The following is a 13,253-nucleotide window of genomic DNA, read 5'->3' on the forward strand; positions in this document are numbered from 1 at the left end:
GCGTACCCTCGTAAGATTTAATTTCTTCATAATTGCTTAATGGCTTTAGCACTTGATCTCATACTTCAGATCCAAGGTCCATAGGCATACTAAGGTCATAAAGTTCCCAACTTTATGAGTTTCCACGTCCAAAAAATCCTTAATGCAAGATATTAATCCATTAAGACCTTCTACTAGAAGGATGGAGCCAAACTAGCTAAAGGGATCTCATTTTTATGGCTTAGAACCCTTCTTAGGGTTTGAAAGGACAACCCAAAATGACCAAAATCAAATGTGCATAACAATGGGACTTTTGGGAAAAAAATAACATCATAAAGCTACAAAAAAAACGAGATCCAAGCAAACAAAGCATAAAGGTAGCAGCTTTTTACCTTCTGGAGCTTCCTAAGAAGGTGATGATCCAAGATCCACAAGCTTGCTTCACAACTAATCTCCTTGATGCAACTCCTTCTTCATTAAGCACACAAAGAACATAGTTTTAGCTCAAGACACTTTCTTATGGGGTTAGGGTCTTCCAAAAACGACTGAAGGGATTGGAGGCTGAAAAGATGATGCTAAATGATCCATAAAGGTGCTTAAATACCCCACAAACCCTAAAACTTAGGGTTTCTTTCGGACAAGAGTACTGATGTGCACAGATTATACCTATCTAATTTTATATTTATAACCTAACTAACTTAACTAACTAAATTGCACCTAGGCAGTGTACCTAGTCGAATTACAGAATAGTCGGGTAAGTCGGGTGTCGATCACGGGGAACGGTTTTGACTAATTAATATATCTACTACTAAATTAACCTAATTACTAACAAAGGAAGGGGATTTATCTAATTTGGAAAGTTTAGATGAACTTAATTCTTTAACACAAATTCAATCAGTAAACAAAACACTTCTGTTAGTTCGAATCCTCTTTCCCTCAATGGTTTATAGATTAGCTGTGACAATTACTGTTGGTTACCAATTAAGATAGTATTAGCAATTTAGTTCTAAATCTACTAACATTAATTAATTCATGTAAATCTATGTATGGTCACACAATAGTTAACACATAATCAATTATTAAATGGAATTGGAGCTATGTAAGATTGATTTGAAAAACATACTTATGGTCATAATATGAGTTCTCTAGCACAACCTAATTCAATAGTTCAATTACTTATCTAAGATTGGTTTGATCTTAGCTCTAATAAACTAGTTTTCACTGAATTATTAGGTATTCAAATTCATGCAGCTTCATATTCACTAACTACACAGAACAAGAATTTAAAGCAATCAAATACTAAATCAAACATGCTAGGTTCAATCAATCAAACACAAGTCATAACCAACAAGTAAAGTGAAATCTAAAGTATTAACACCATGAGTTCCAGCTTCATCTAGCTAACAGAAGCAGCTAGATTTAGCTGGACATACTAGCAAACAAACTCAAACAACTCATACTCAAAAGCATAATTAAAGTGTACCAAATTATTAAGCTAATATGAACTCTTCTTTCTTCCTTGGTAAGCAACTTAATTCCAGACTTCTTCTCCCTCTGAATTTCGTCTCTAGGAACCCTCCAAGTTGGCCAAAAGTTTTTCAAGTCGTAATGATCAAGCAAATATATAGTTTCTGATTTTTCCATTCTCACAACATGAGCAAGTATCTCTCACGTCGTGAGCACGTAATTATCCATGTTTGATAAGGATTCTTCCTCCCGATGCCTACCTTCTGGAATACTCCAACTCACGTCGTGAGCCTTCAATTCTCACGTCGTGAGTACGCGTTTTTGCTGTATTTTTATTCTTCTTTTCTTCAAGCCTCCAAAGTTCCATGTTTTGACGTTTTTAGTCCCTTTTCTTCAAAATGTCTTCTATTCGTCTGGGAAGTACAATTTAACCTTATAAGTATCATTATTCCATGCAAATAACCAAAATATTAATAAAAATGTACTTAAATATTGCCTAAAAACAAGTATAAATATGGCAATGTCAAAATACCCTACACTTATGCTTTGCTTGCCCTCAAGCAAATCTAATTATTTAAACTCAAACCCTCATCACTAACATCACATAGAACAATCCATTTCAAGCTCAACCATTATGTCAAGACCGCAACGCATGCATTTGTGTCTAAAATTTTCCTAAGGACCCCCTAATTCTAAATACTCTCAATCCTCGTAAACACTCGCCCACTTCTTTTGAACAACGCTCATTTTATGCATACCTCCGAATCCATCCTCAGAAAACTTTCTAACCTCAATGTATTTTTGTAAAGCTACCCAAGCGTACATAATCTAGAAATTACAATTTTTTAGATACCACAATATGGAGTTCTTGAATTCTTCACTTTCTGTGATAATTGATCTTTGATTTCTTTGAATTCACCACCCTTTTTGTGTAATTTTTGGTATCTTCAACTTTTGAATTTCTTTAGAATTTTTGATCTTTGATCTTCAAACTTTATACTTCTATTGCTCCAAAAATTCTTCAACTTTTCAGTAATTTCTCTCTTTTTTTTACATGTAACTCACGTTTTTTTCACTCAAAAACCTACATGCTTAAGCAGGGGCGCTTAACTTCAACCCTTATTGGTTAAAGTATTAGTCTTCCTGGATACATTTCTGGTACACGATGCTAAACATATTGCGATCCTCAAACTAAGCGAGGTTGTGTTTTTGTCTCATGATTTCACTAGAATAAAGGGGGCCACAAATGCACTATAACATATATTGGCTCAACTAAACATTTGAGCTCTCATCGGATCATCCCATACAACACTAGCAACTTAAGTTCCAATTACCATTACTAGATTAATTTATTAGATTATTATTTCAAACCTATCAAAAATTTATTTCTAAAATTTTAAATTGTCTAAATTTTCTAGCAATTTTCTTTTTCTACCCCCTACCCCACACTTATTACATACAATGCCATCATTGTATGCGTGACATAAATTAAAAGCAATAAAAGGGAGAAAAAGGAACAAACTCCCCTTTTATAGAAGTGGCAAGATCAAACTCTAATCGTGTGGATGAAGTGTGCATCTTGAATATGGACCTCTTCTTTGAATAAGGAACTTGGATCTTGATCTCGCGAGATATGTAATGTGCTAACAAAACATGGAATCGAAACTTCAATCTTCAACAAATGTGGTGCAAATCTCCAAGGTGTGAAGAACAATGTGGGAAAGTATACGCCACATTTTAATGGTAGAGGAAACGAGCCATAATTATTATCATGCAATAAATGTGAATGAAAATGCTTCATTTTTGTGAAAATATACGACTCACGACGTGAGTGGTAAGGATCACGACGTGAGGGAGCTAAAACATGGATTCTGGAACCCTTCGTAACCGAGCTCACGACGTGAGTATAAAAGCCTCACGACGTGAGAACTGGGCAAACTTAAATCTGCCATTTTTCAAATCTTCTTTAAATTGCATTTCATCCCAATGTCTTAATGCAGTAAGACTCTTCCAAATTAACTATTTCTGACTCTTATCTAACTCTATCCTCTCTCTCGACTCACCCCACACTTATTTTAAATTGTGGGTTTCGACTCTCGACTCTAGATGACACGCGGCTAGACATAAATTCTCTCATCTCTACTTTCCTTTCCCGTGACTCCTCTAGCAAATCTGGAAATAACCACCAAAGGAAATAGAAAAGTAACATAATAACTTAAAGAGTTTTACAAACCAAAACAAATTCCAAAAAAATAAAAGAAAAACCAAACCAAACTAAATCAAACTAAAATAAAATAATTAATCGTCATCTTCATCCTCTTGAACTCCACTCATTCCCACTCCATCTCCTCCTTGACTTTGATACTCACTCCACCTAGGGCAAATTGGGTAATGATACCCCAAATTAGGAGGTTGCTCAACATGCAAGTGTTGCACCAAATTCTCCACCGTCCTACCAATCCAATTCACACTTAACAACAACTGATCAAAGTAACCCGACATGTCTCCCCCAAAGTTGGGTCCTCCCACGGGTGCATTTTGGTGTACGGGTTGTCCTCTGTCACCTCTTCCTCTAACATTTCTTCGTCCTCTTGGCCTCAGTTGGGGTGCGGGTTGGTCTTGGTGTACCACATCATCATCCACCGGTATACTCTAATGTGATCCCTCAATTGTTACCACACGCATATACTTTAAATATCCCATAGTGAGATCATCACCAAGATTGTGTGTCAAAGTCCAGGTCAAACGTGGGACAAGAAGACCATATGATCTCTTAAGGCGTGTAACAAAATGACCCCCATTGATGGGGCTACCAGCTCTATAAATAGCAGGCTTTCTGCCCAAATAGTTCGCTAGATGGTACGGGATGTTGCAGAAAACCCCCGGCGTTACCATGCTCCACAAGAAGAAAAGATTTAAGCTTGTAACCTTGTCCCCATGTCGCTTATGATAGATGGAAAAAGTAACCAACCGGTGAAGTAACCGATGAATTGGTGATCGAATGTGGCTTTCTTGGGAGACACCCGAATGGAAGACACCATTTGCAATTGACACCCAAAAATCCGGTCCTTATGCGCCCGAAAAATACTCCAGTGCTGCTGTCCTCATGAAAAGCTCAAATGCAGGCAATTGTGTTTCATGCTGCTCATAAATGCCCATGCACCATTCAAACTCGGACAAGTTGCATTCCCTGTACTCGCAACCAAGGCGGAATACGAGTGCCCTTGAGTAAAAGAGATCAATAGTAGCGGCTTCAAAAGAGACGGATGCAAAGAACTCCACAAAAAGTTCCTGGTAAACTGGCTCACTGATAGCAAATAAGTTTATCCACCCGTTACAAGTGAAGGAAAAATCATCCACTGAAAAGTGCTTGGTAGAAAACGGGGCCATCCTTTCCATGAACCCAATTTGCTCAAACCGGGCCCAATCAATTCTTGGGGAAATAGCAAACTCCCTGTTATGTAACCATCCCAATTTGTTGGTGAAGTTAGAAAGCACATTGGTTGGCATATCCACGGGGAGTCGGTACAATGTGTGGCGTGATGATACATGACCTTGAAATTGCTCATTTGCACCTCTTGAAGCCATTTTTCTGCAAAAACAAATAAACCAGAAAAAACAAAACAAAATGCTCCTCATGTTAACAGATTATTAGAAATCAGAAAACAATATCACAGGTCTCACGTCGTGAGCATTAGGCTCACGTTGTGAGTTCGTTGCCGACAGTAAGAATGGGTCATGACAGTTTACACATCGGGCCAAATACTTTGTTGGGGTTTTATTCTAACTTGATTCTAAGTATACTCAACCCACATGCAGTAAAGATTTCTCATATTTAGGGCATCAATTTTGACATTCAAATAGACTACAAACCCTAACCCTTAAATCAACCAAATAAGTCAAAATTAAACACTAAAAGTAAGATTGGTGTACCTTAGATTGATGTTAATGTGAGCACAAGAGTAAAATGTAGTGGAATCGGCCGAAATCGAGTGTGTGTGGGGGGACCAAGAAGTTGTCGGCGTTTGAGGGATAAGAAAAATATAGGTCAAACGTGTTCTGCTTTCTTTAATCAGGTGGTCCCGATTTTTGTCTTGCTCACGTCGTGAGATTTAGGCCTCACGTCGTGAGTCTGTTTTGTGGGCTAACAATATTGGGCCATTTAATCAAGAGGAAATGGGCTAATACACTTATTGGAGTATTCTAAATGGGGTAATCATTAAAGTATTCCAATCCGTATATCAGTCTAGACTCACGTCGTGAGCCATACATTCTCACGTCGTGAGCTCGCTTCTGGTTTGAAAAATTAATTTCATTATTAAAAACCTTGAATTTTTTAAACCATTTAATTTTAAGAAACCCGACACTCGATTTTTACCATTCAGAGGATTATTAGATGATGAGAAAATTGATATTCTTAAAAACTAAAAATCCAAAAACTAAAATGAAAAGAAAAGAAAATTCAAACCGAGCTCGGGTTGCCTCCCGAGAAGCGCTTCTTTTTGATGGAGTCGTGAGCCGGACTCCATGCCTCCTACGTTGAATCGTCTGAAGAGTCCACCACCAACTAAATCTTCTGCTCCTCCCATCGACTCTTGTAAGCTTGGACACGTATAATATACGCCTTCTTCGAGTTATCCTTTTTAGCTTTCACCTCGTCTACATCAAGCTTTCTTTTGATCCCTTTAGTCTCCAATTTTTCTTCATTCTTTTTAAGCCCCAAAGGAATCTTTTCTTCTTTCACCACCGTACTCGTCTCCTTAGATGTAACCTCCTCTTCATCCTCATCACTCAATACTTCATCGCTTTCCTTACTTACCCAAGAAGTTGGATTTGTATAGGCAATGACTTCAACTAAAAACGGGACAGATGCTCTCGATTTTGTTTGTTTGACTTGTTGAATTGTTTTCATCTCTTCTTCCATCAACTTCTCCAATTCCCCAAGTTCATCATCTTCATCAATGTTACAAACCTCTTTTTGAACATCATTTCCCTTAAAATCTTCTTCTATTCCAAAAATTTCCTTCTCATCTCCAACTCTTAAAGTGAGATTGGATTCGCGTATATCAACCAAAGCTCCAGCAGTATTAAGTAATGGGCGACCAAGAATAATCGGAACATCGGGATCTTCTTTCATATCTAAAACCACATAGTCTATGGAAAAACGAATTTCCCAATTTTCACTAGAATATCTTCCACAATGCCCCGGGGTTGTGTCACTGAATGGTTTGCCATGTGAATAGTCATTTTTGTAGCTTTCAACTTCTGAGTATTCAACTTCTGATAAAATGAATAAGGCATTAAATTTATGCTAGCCCCAGAATCGGCTAAAGCATAAATCTTCATATTATTCCCAAACTCACATGGAAGAGTGAGGTGTCCAGGATCTCCCATCTTCTTAGGTAACTCTCCCATCACTACTTTTGAAGTTTGTTCACTTAAAATGACTTTGGAATTTTTATTCAATTGTTGACGAGTGTCTATTAAGTATTGTAGGAACCTTGCATACTTGGGAATTTTGGCTAATGATTCGACAAAAGGAGTATTAATTGGTATACCCTTCATGTGTTTTATGAACTCCAAATGCTCCCTTTCCAATGGACTAAGATTAACTTGGGACACAAACGGTAGAGGTGGATGAGAAGCCGGAACAATTTTTGAAGTTTTCTGTTCAGACTTATCCCACGTCGTGAGCATAGCAGGCTCACGTCGTGAGTTTGGTATTTCAGCAAAATTTTGATTTTCGATCTTTAACTTCTTTGGTTCTGGTTCGGGCTGCCTTGGCTCCACTTCTAATGCTTCTAGGAACTCAGAGATGGCCTCTTCTTCAGTCTCGATCATCATAACATGGGATTGAGCATTCTTTTTAGGAATTTGTGAGGATAATTTGTTGCTCACCAAAGTGGTTAGTTGACCAATTTGGACTTCGAGATTATGGATCGATGCTTGATGATTTCTTAATGAAGCTTGTTGGTCAATCATCATTGTCTGGTGTTATTTCATCATTTTCATGTGTTCTTTTAGCACTGCATCGGTATCATCATGCCTTTTCTTGGAAGCTTCCATAAATCTAGTCAAAATGTTTTCCAAGTCAACCTTCTTCTCAGCTGGTGGTTGCTCTTTTTGGTAGAAGCCTCGACCTGTTTGCTTATATTTCTCTTCCTTCTGCTTCTTGTATTCATCATATGGCAGCCACTCCTTCTTTGGTTTTCTCTAATCTTCATACTTATCCCCACTCGAGTAGCAAACTTGAGCCTTCTTGTTCCCATATTCATCCAATTTGCAATCCTTAGTCAAGTGTGGACCATTACACCTTTCACATCCAACTCTTATAGCATGAATTGATTGGTCCATTTTTGTCATTCTCCTGTCCATTGTATCAAGCATGGCCATTATAGCAGCCGTGTCTGCAGAATTTCCACACCCGCTTCCTTTAACTCCCTCATTTCTTAGATTATGGTACTCATGAGAATGCTTTGCAAATTCTTCAACTAACTCCTTAGCCTCCCTTGGATTTTTCCTTGTCAGTGGCCCTTGAGAATCAAGGAGTTTCCTTGTCAAGACATTCACCCCATCATAGAATATGGACACCTCTTGTTGAATGTTAAGGTCATGTTGAGGACAATTCCTTAGCAACCCTTTGTAGCACTCCCATGCCTCGTAAAGTGACTCCCCTGGCTGTTGCTCAAAATTGGCTATCGCCTTTTTGAGTTTAGCTATCTTGGATGGTGGGCAAAATTGGTCTAGAAATTGTTTGGACATCTGAGCCCAAGTAGTGATTGTACCAGGTGGAAGTGCTTTTAACCAATCTTTCGCAACTCCTTTAAAAGTAACGGGAAGCATCCTTAGCAAGACGGTATCTCTATTAACATTTGGGACATTGAAATAATCTACAATGTCATTGACTTCATCTAGATTCTTAAAAGCATCCTCATGATCTTTTCCATAAAATGGAATATCTTTTAGCGCGGTAAGAATGTGTCCTTTCAGCTCGAATGTGGCAGTAGCGGAAATTGCGGGTTGTATTAACCCTAGACCAACATCGTCTCTAATACACTTCTTGTAAGATCTGATGGACATCTCTTCAATGTTTTCCATCTCGTTTTCTGGCGCGTTCTCGGGTTCACTCGTATACAATCCAAACTCGGCCTCGGATTCGTATTCGGATTCGGTTGGGATAGGTTTTTGATCTAAGCTTTCTATCTTGCTCTTGTCCTTTGAAGATGAACTCGACTCTCCTGTTTTCTTTCCAGACTTCTTTGTAAAGACAGATTTGAGATCTTGGAAAGGTTTCTTCTTTGGTGTTTGGTTCACTTCTGCGTTTTTATCCGTCTTCTTGTGAAGGGTTGACTCTGGATCTTCAAGTGGTGGCACCAAAGGTGTGTTAGAGCCTCTGGCCATGAACTTCTACAAAATAAACAAAAATAAAAACGTAAAACTGAACTAGAATTAACTAAAAATAGCCTACTGACTGGTCACCACGACGTGGTAAAGATCACCACCTCGTGTTGTCGCAGAAAATTTAACAGAAAAGAAAAATGAAGAAAAACTAAAAACTACTGCACTCACGTCGTGAGTTGGGTACTGGAACAAAAAATTAAGCTGAAAAAGTAACTTTTTCAGGTTTTGCCCCACAAAAAGGATCGATTAATCTAAAGCAAATAAATCAACTAACAATTAAGCCGTTCCCCGGAAACGGCGCCAAAAACTTGATGTGCACAGATTATACCTATCTAATTTTATATTTATAACCTAACTAACTTAACTAACTAAATTGCACCTAGGCAGTGTACCTAGTCGAATTATAGAATAGTCGGGTAAGTCGGGTGTCGATCACAGGGAACGGTTTTGACTAATTAATCTATCTACTACTAAATTAACCTAATTACTAACAAAGGAAGGGGATTTATCTAATTTTGCAAGTTTAGATGAACTTAATTCTTTAACACAAATTCAATCAGTAAACAAAACACTTCTGTTAGTTCGAATCCGCTTTCCCTCAATGGTTTATAGATTAGCTGTGACAATTACTATTGGTTACCAATTAAGATAGTATTAGCAATTTAGTTCTAAATCTACTAACATTAATTAATTCATGTAAATCTATGTATGGTCACACAATAGTTAACACATAATCAATTATTAAATGGAATTGGAGCGATGTAAGATTGATTTGAAAAACACACTAATGGTCATAATATGAGTTCTCTGGCACAGCCTACTTCAATAGTTCAATTACTTATCTAAGATTGGTTTGATCTTAGCTCTAATAAACTAGTGTTCACTGAATTATTAGGTATTCAAATTCATGCAGCTTCATATTCATTAACTACACAGAACAAGAATTTAAAGCAATCAAATATTAAATCAAACATGCTAGGTTCAATCAATCAAACACAAGTCATAACCAACAAGTAAAGTCAAATCTAAAGTATTAACACCATGAGTTCCAGCTTCATCTAGCTAACAGAAGGAACTAGATTTAGCTGGAAATACTAGCAAACAAACTCAAATAACTCATACTCAAAAACATAATTAAAGTGTACTAAATTATTATGATAATATGAACTCTTATTTCTTCCTTCGTAAGCAACTTAATTCCAGAATTCTTCTCCCTCTGAATTTCGTCTCCAGGAACCCTCCAAGTTGGCCAAAAAAATTTCAAGTCGTAATGATCAAGCAAATATATAAGTTTTTGATTTTTCCATTCTCACGACGTGAGCAAGTATGTCTCACGTTGTGAGCACGTAATTATCCGTGTTTGATACAGATTCTTCCTCCCGGTGCCTATTTACTGGAATACTCCAACTCACGTCGTGAGCCTTCAATTCTCACGTCGTGAGTACGTGTTTTTGCTGGATTTTTATTCTTCGTTTCTTCAAGCCTCCAAAGTTCCATGTTTTGACATTTTTAGTCTCTTTTCTTCAAAATGTCTTCTATTCGACTGGGAAGTACAATTTAACCTTATAAGTATCATTATTCCATGCAAATAACCAAAATATTAATAAAAATGTACTTAAATATTGCCTAAAAACATGTATAAATATGGCAATATCAAGTACGCCCAGTGTACATATGTGTACGCCCAACGTACTATGGCACGCCCTAGTACGCTTAGCGTACTCACATGTACGCTTCGTGTACCACTCCTTCTCCCAAAATTACGATTTTGCCACTTGAGCTTCTTGCGACCACTTCCTTCCAAAACAAGGGCCAAAATGACATACTTTAAAACCAAGCGATAAATTTGAAAATGCCTGAAAACCGGGGCGTTACAACTCTCCCCCACTTAAATTTGATTTCGTCCTCAAAATCATTCCTTATCATCCCTGACATGCCCGACAACTTGAGGGGCACAACCACAACCTTGATCATACATTTACATTCCCAAGGCAACCGAACCCAACAAAAGTTTCCACTCGAAGAAGGAAATTACACAATCCTTTGAAGAAACCCAATCTACTTGTCTGAAGCTTGAAGTATCGAACTGGTCTGACTCCCTGACAGACCGCCCATACTGAACCAATGCTAAAACCATAACACTTATCCATCGAACTTTCTACTCTACTCCTGCTCACCAACGATCCCTACTAGAAAACATAATCGCAGACCAACTGTTGCTGTTGACAACCCTACGCTTGACCAGAAGAGATTAGATATTCCTTCGAGAGAAGTCTCATCTTGAAGATAACAATTTCCATGAACACAATGGGCTACGAAATACTGATTTCGTTAACTGACGAACCGACAGGTTGCTGCTAAAATATTGAAACCTCATCACTTTCCCGACCTTCACAAAGTTAGAACCATCCTGGAGCACAGACACATAAGCTAAATTATGAACCCTCTAGTTGATGCCGTGACATACAAATTTCTTAACCGACATCTCTCTGGATACAGACCTTGCACGGATACACTCGCGATTCCCAACGCGAGTTTCCACCAAAAGCCTACTCGAAAATGGCCACATATCGTATCTTCTCACAGAACCTTCCCTAACACTAATGAGTATCCATTTGAATCTACCCCGAGTCCTAACTGCGGACACTACCAGAAACACGCAGAATTGATCCTCAAAACATATCGACCGCGAACTTCAACCAAAACCAAACCATATGATGTACCAAAACCTTAACAACTCATGACTCCCTGCTATGCCATTACCAATCATTGCTTCGCCGAGCGAAGATGATCAAACCAAGAATTTCCGCGTTACATCCACTCCTGTTGGCTCAGGTGTACCCCCACCCGAACAATTGAAGCAAATAATCCTATAATCATTTCATTACATTAGGGGTAGTTTCATAATTTTACATTAATTTAACTTTAAAAAATATTATCAACTGCAAGAACATGTTGAGGCAAAAGTTAAAGATGTATCAACAAAAGCACAAATTGAAGTTGATTGCATGACAAGTCAGATTAATCATCGATACTCATGCCTATTCAATTCACTCAAACGATTTCTTAGAGTCAGTTGACTACTTCTACTTCTTTACTTCTCCTTCTTGAGTTCTCCACTTGTACCAAATCCCAAATCAGTAGACAACAATCTAATCGGGAGGTTTCTTTGAATGTTGTATTGATTCTTGGTTCTGAATTCAGGGGAGACTCAACCAATTTTGGGACTCTAAACGAACCAAAAATTTGGGGCCCTTTGGCCTTTGTTATACTCCTTAATTGTATTCGCATATAAGTTCACTCTTTATGTTTTCTTCATGGACAATTTTGGTATGGTATAAAGGACTTTTCCTATTGTAATAACCTAAATCAACAAGCATTTGATAAAACTTTCTATATGATTCTTATAACACCTAATATAAAAAGTACATAACAAACTTGTTAATAAAACCTATCATTCACTGTCAAGAATTTATGGTATTTAGGACTAGATAGCTCAATCACAAAGCTATATTCTAACTGAATAAAGTATTTTGTTACATTCTAACATTAACAAAATACGAAAGTGAAACACATAGCGATGAAGATTTGAATAGAGAATCAAGATAGAAGTCAGAAAAACAGAAGATGAATTCGTATTGCATCAGACTCATTCACTCGAAAATCGGAAAAAGATGAGAGGAATGTGTTATAGAAATCGAAATCGGTAGAAGAATGCAGTGTCGTTTTAGTTTCGATCGTTGAATTATTCTTACGCTTGATTTATTTTGTGGTTACCGATGTTTTAATGGACTAAACTTTTGGGCTTTGGAGAATATGGGGCCCCTTAGAATTGGAGGCCTTAAGCCCTAGCTTAAAAAAACTCCACATAGAGTCGGCCCTACCTTCTCCCAATTCCCAAATATATTGTCCAGACTTTTTGAGTGAAGATATGAAGTTCTCTCGAAATTCTAAACTCTAATTTCTCACTAAAACTTATGTTTTTAGGGGTGTTTGGCAAAAAAAAAAAGCTTATTGTTTATTAGCTTATAAGCTAATAAGTTAGAGTGGGTAACTTATGAAAAAAATGGCTTAGTATAGGTTTCCCACCAAGCTATTTTTATCCACACACTGTTTTAGATTATAGCGGTGTGAAACCGCTAAGAAGCTATTAAATTCCTTAAATAAGCTTAGCTAAACACCCCCTTAATAAATCGTAGCAAATGGTTATGTGATTTTTCTGTAATCTTTGATTCTTCATTCACTCTGGCATTTTTCTTTTACTTTGCCTTATTTTTGGTTTTCAGGAGTGTTTCATTCGGTGGATTTAAATCTGTCTATCTTCTTCATATTCAAATAAAGTGTTAGTGTTTTACTATTTTATATTTGTGATGAATCTTGATTGAGATTTATGGATTTCTTAGTAT

General features: G+C 37.4%; 1 non-coding gene across 1 annotated transcript; it reads left to right on the top strand.

Moving 5' to 3' along the window:
* Positions 1 to 8,053: 8,053 nt before the first annotated feature.
* LOC145123011 (small nucleolar RNA R71) lies at positions 8,054 to 8,160 on the top strand. The gene has a single exon (XR_013714892.1). It is a non-coding gene; the product is annotated as a small nucleolar RNA R71 (small nucleolar RNA).
* The last annotated feature ends 5,093 nt before the right edge of the window (positions 8,161 to 13,253 follow it).

Source organism: Lactuca virosa, chromosome 6 (assembly GCF_052849685.1).
Source record: "Lactuca virosa cultivar CGN04683 chromosome 6, Lactuca_virosa_CGN04683_v6, whole genome shotgun sequence".
In the NCBI taxonomy this organism is placed as follows: Eukaryota; Viridiplantae; Streptophyta; class Magnoliopsida; order Asterales; family Asteraceae; genus Lactuca; species Lactuca virosa.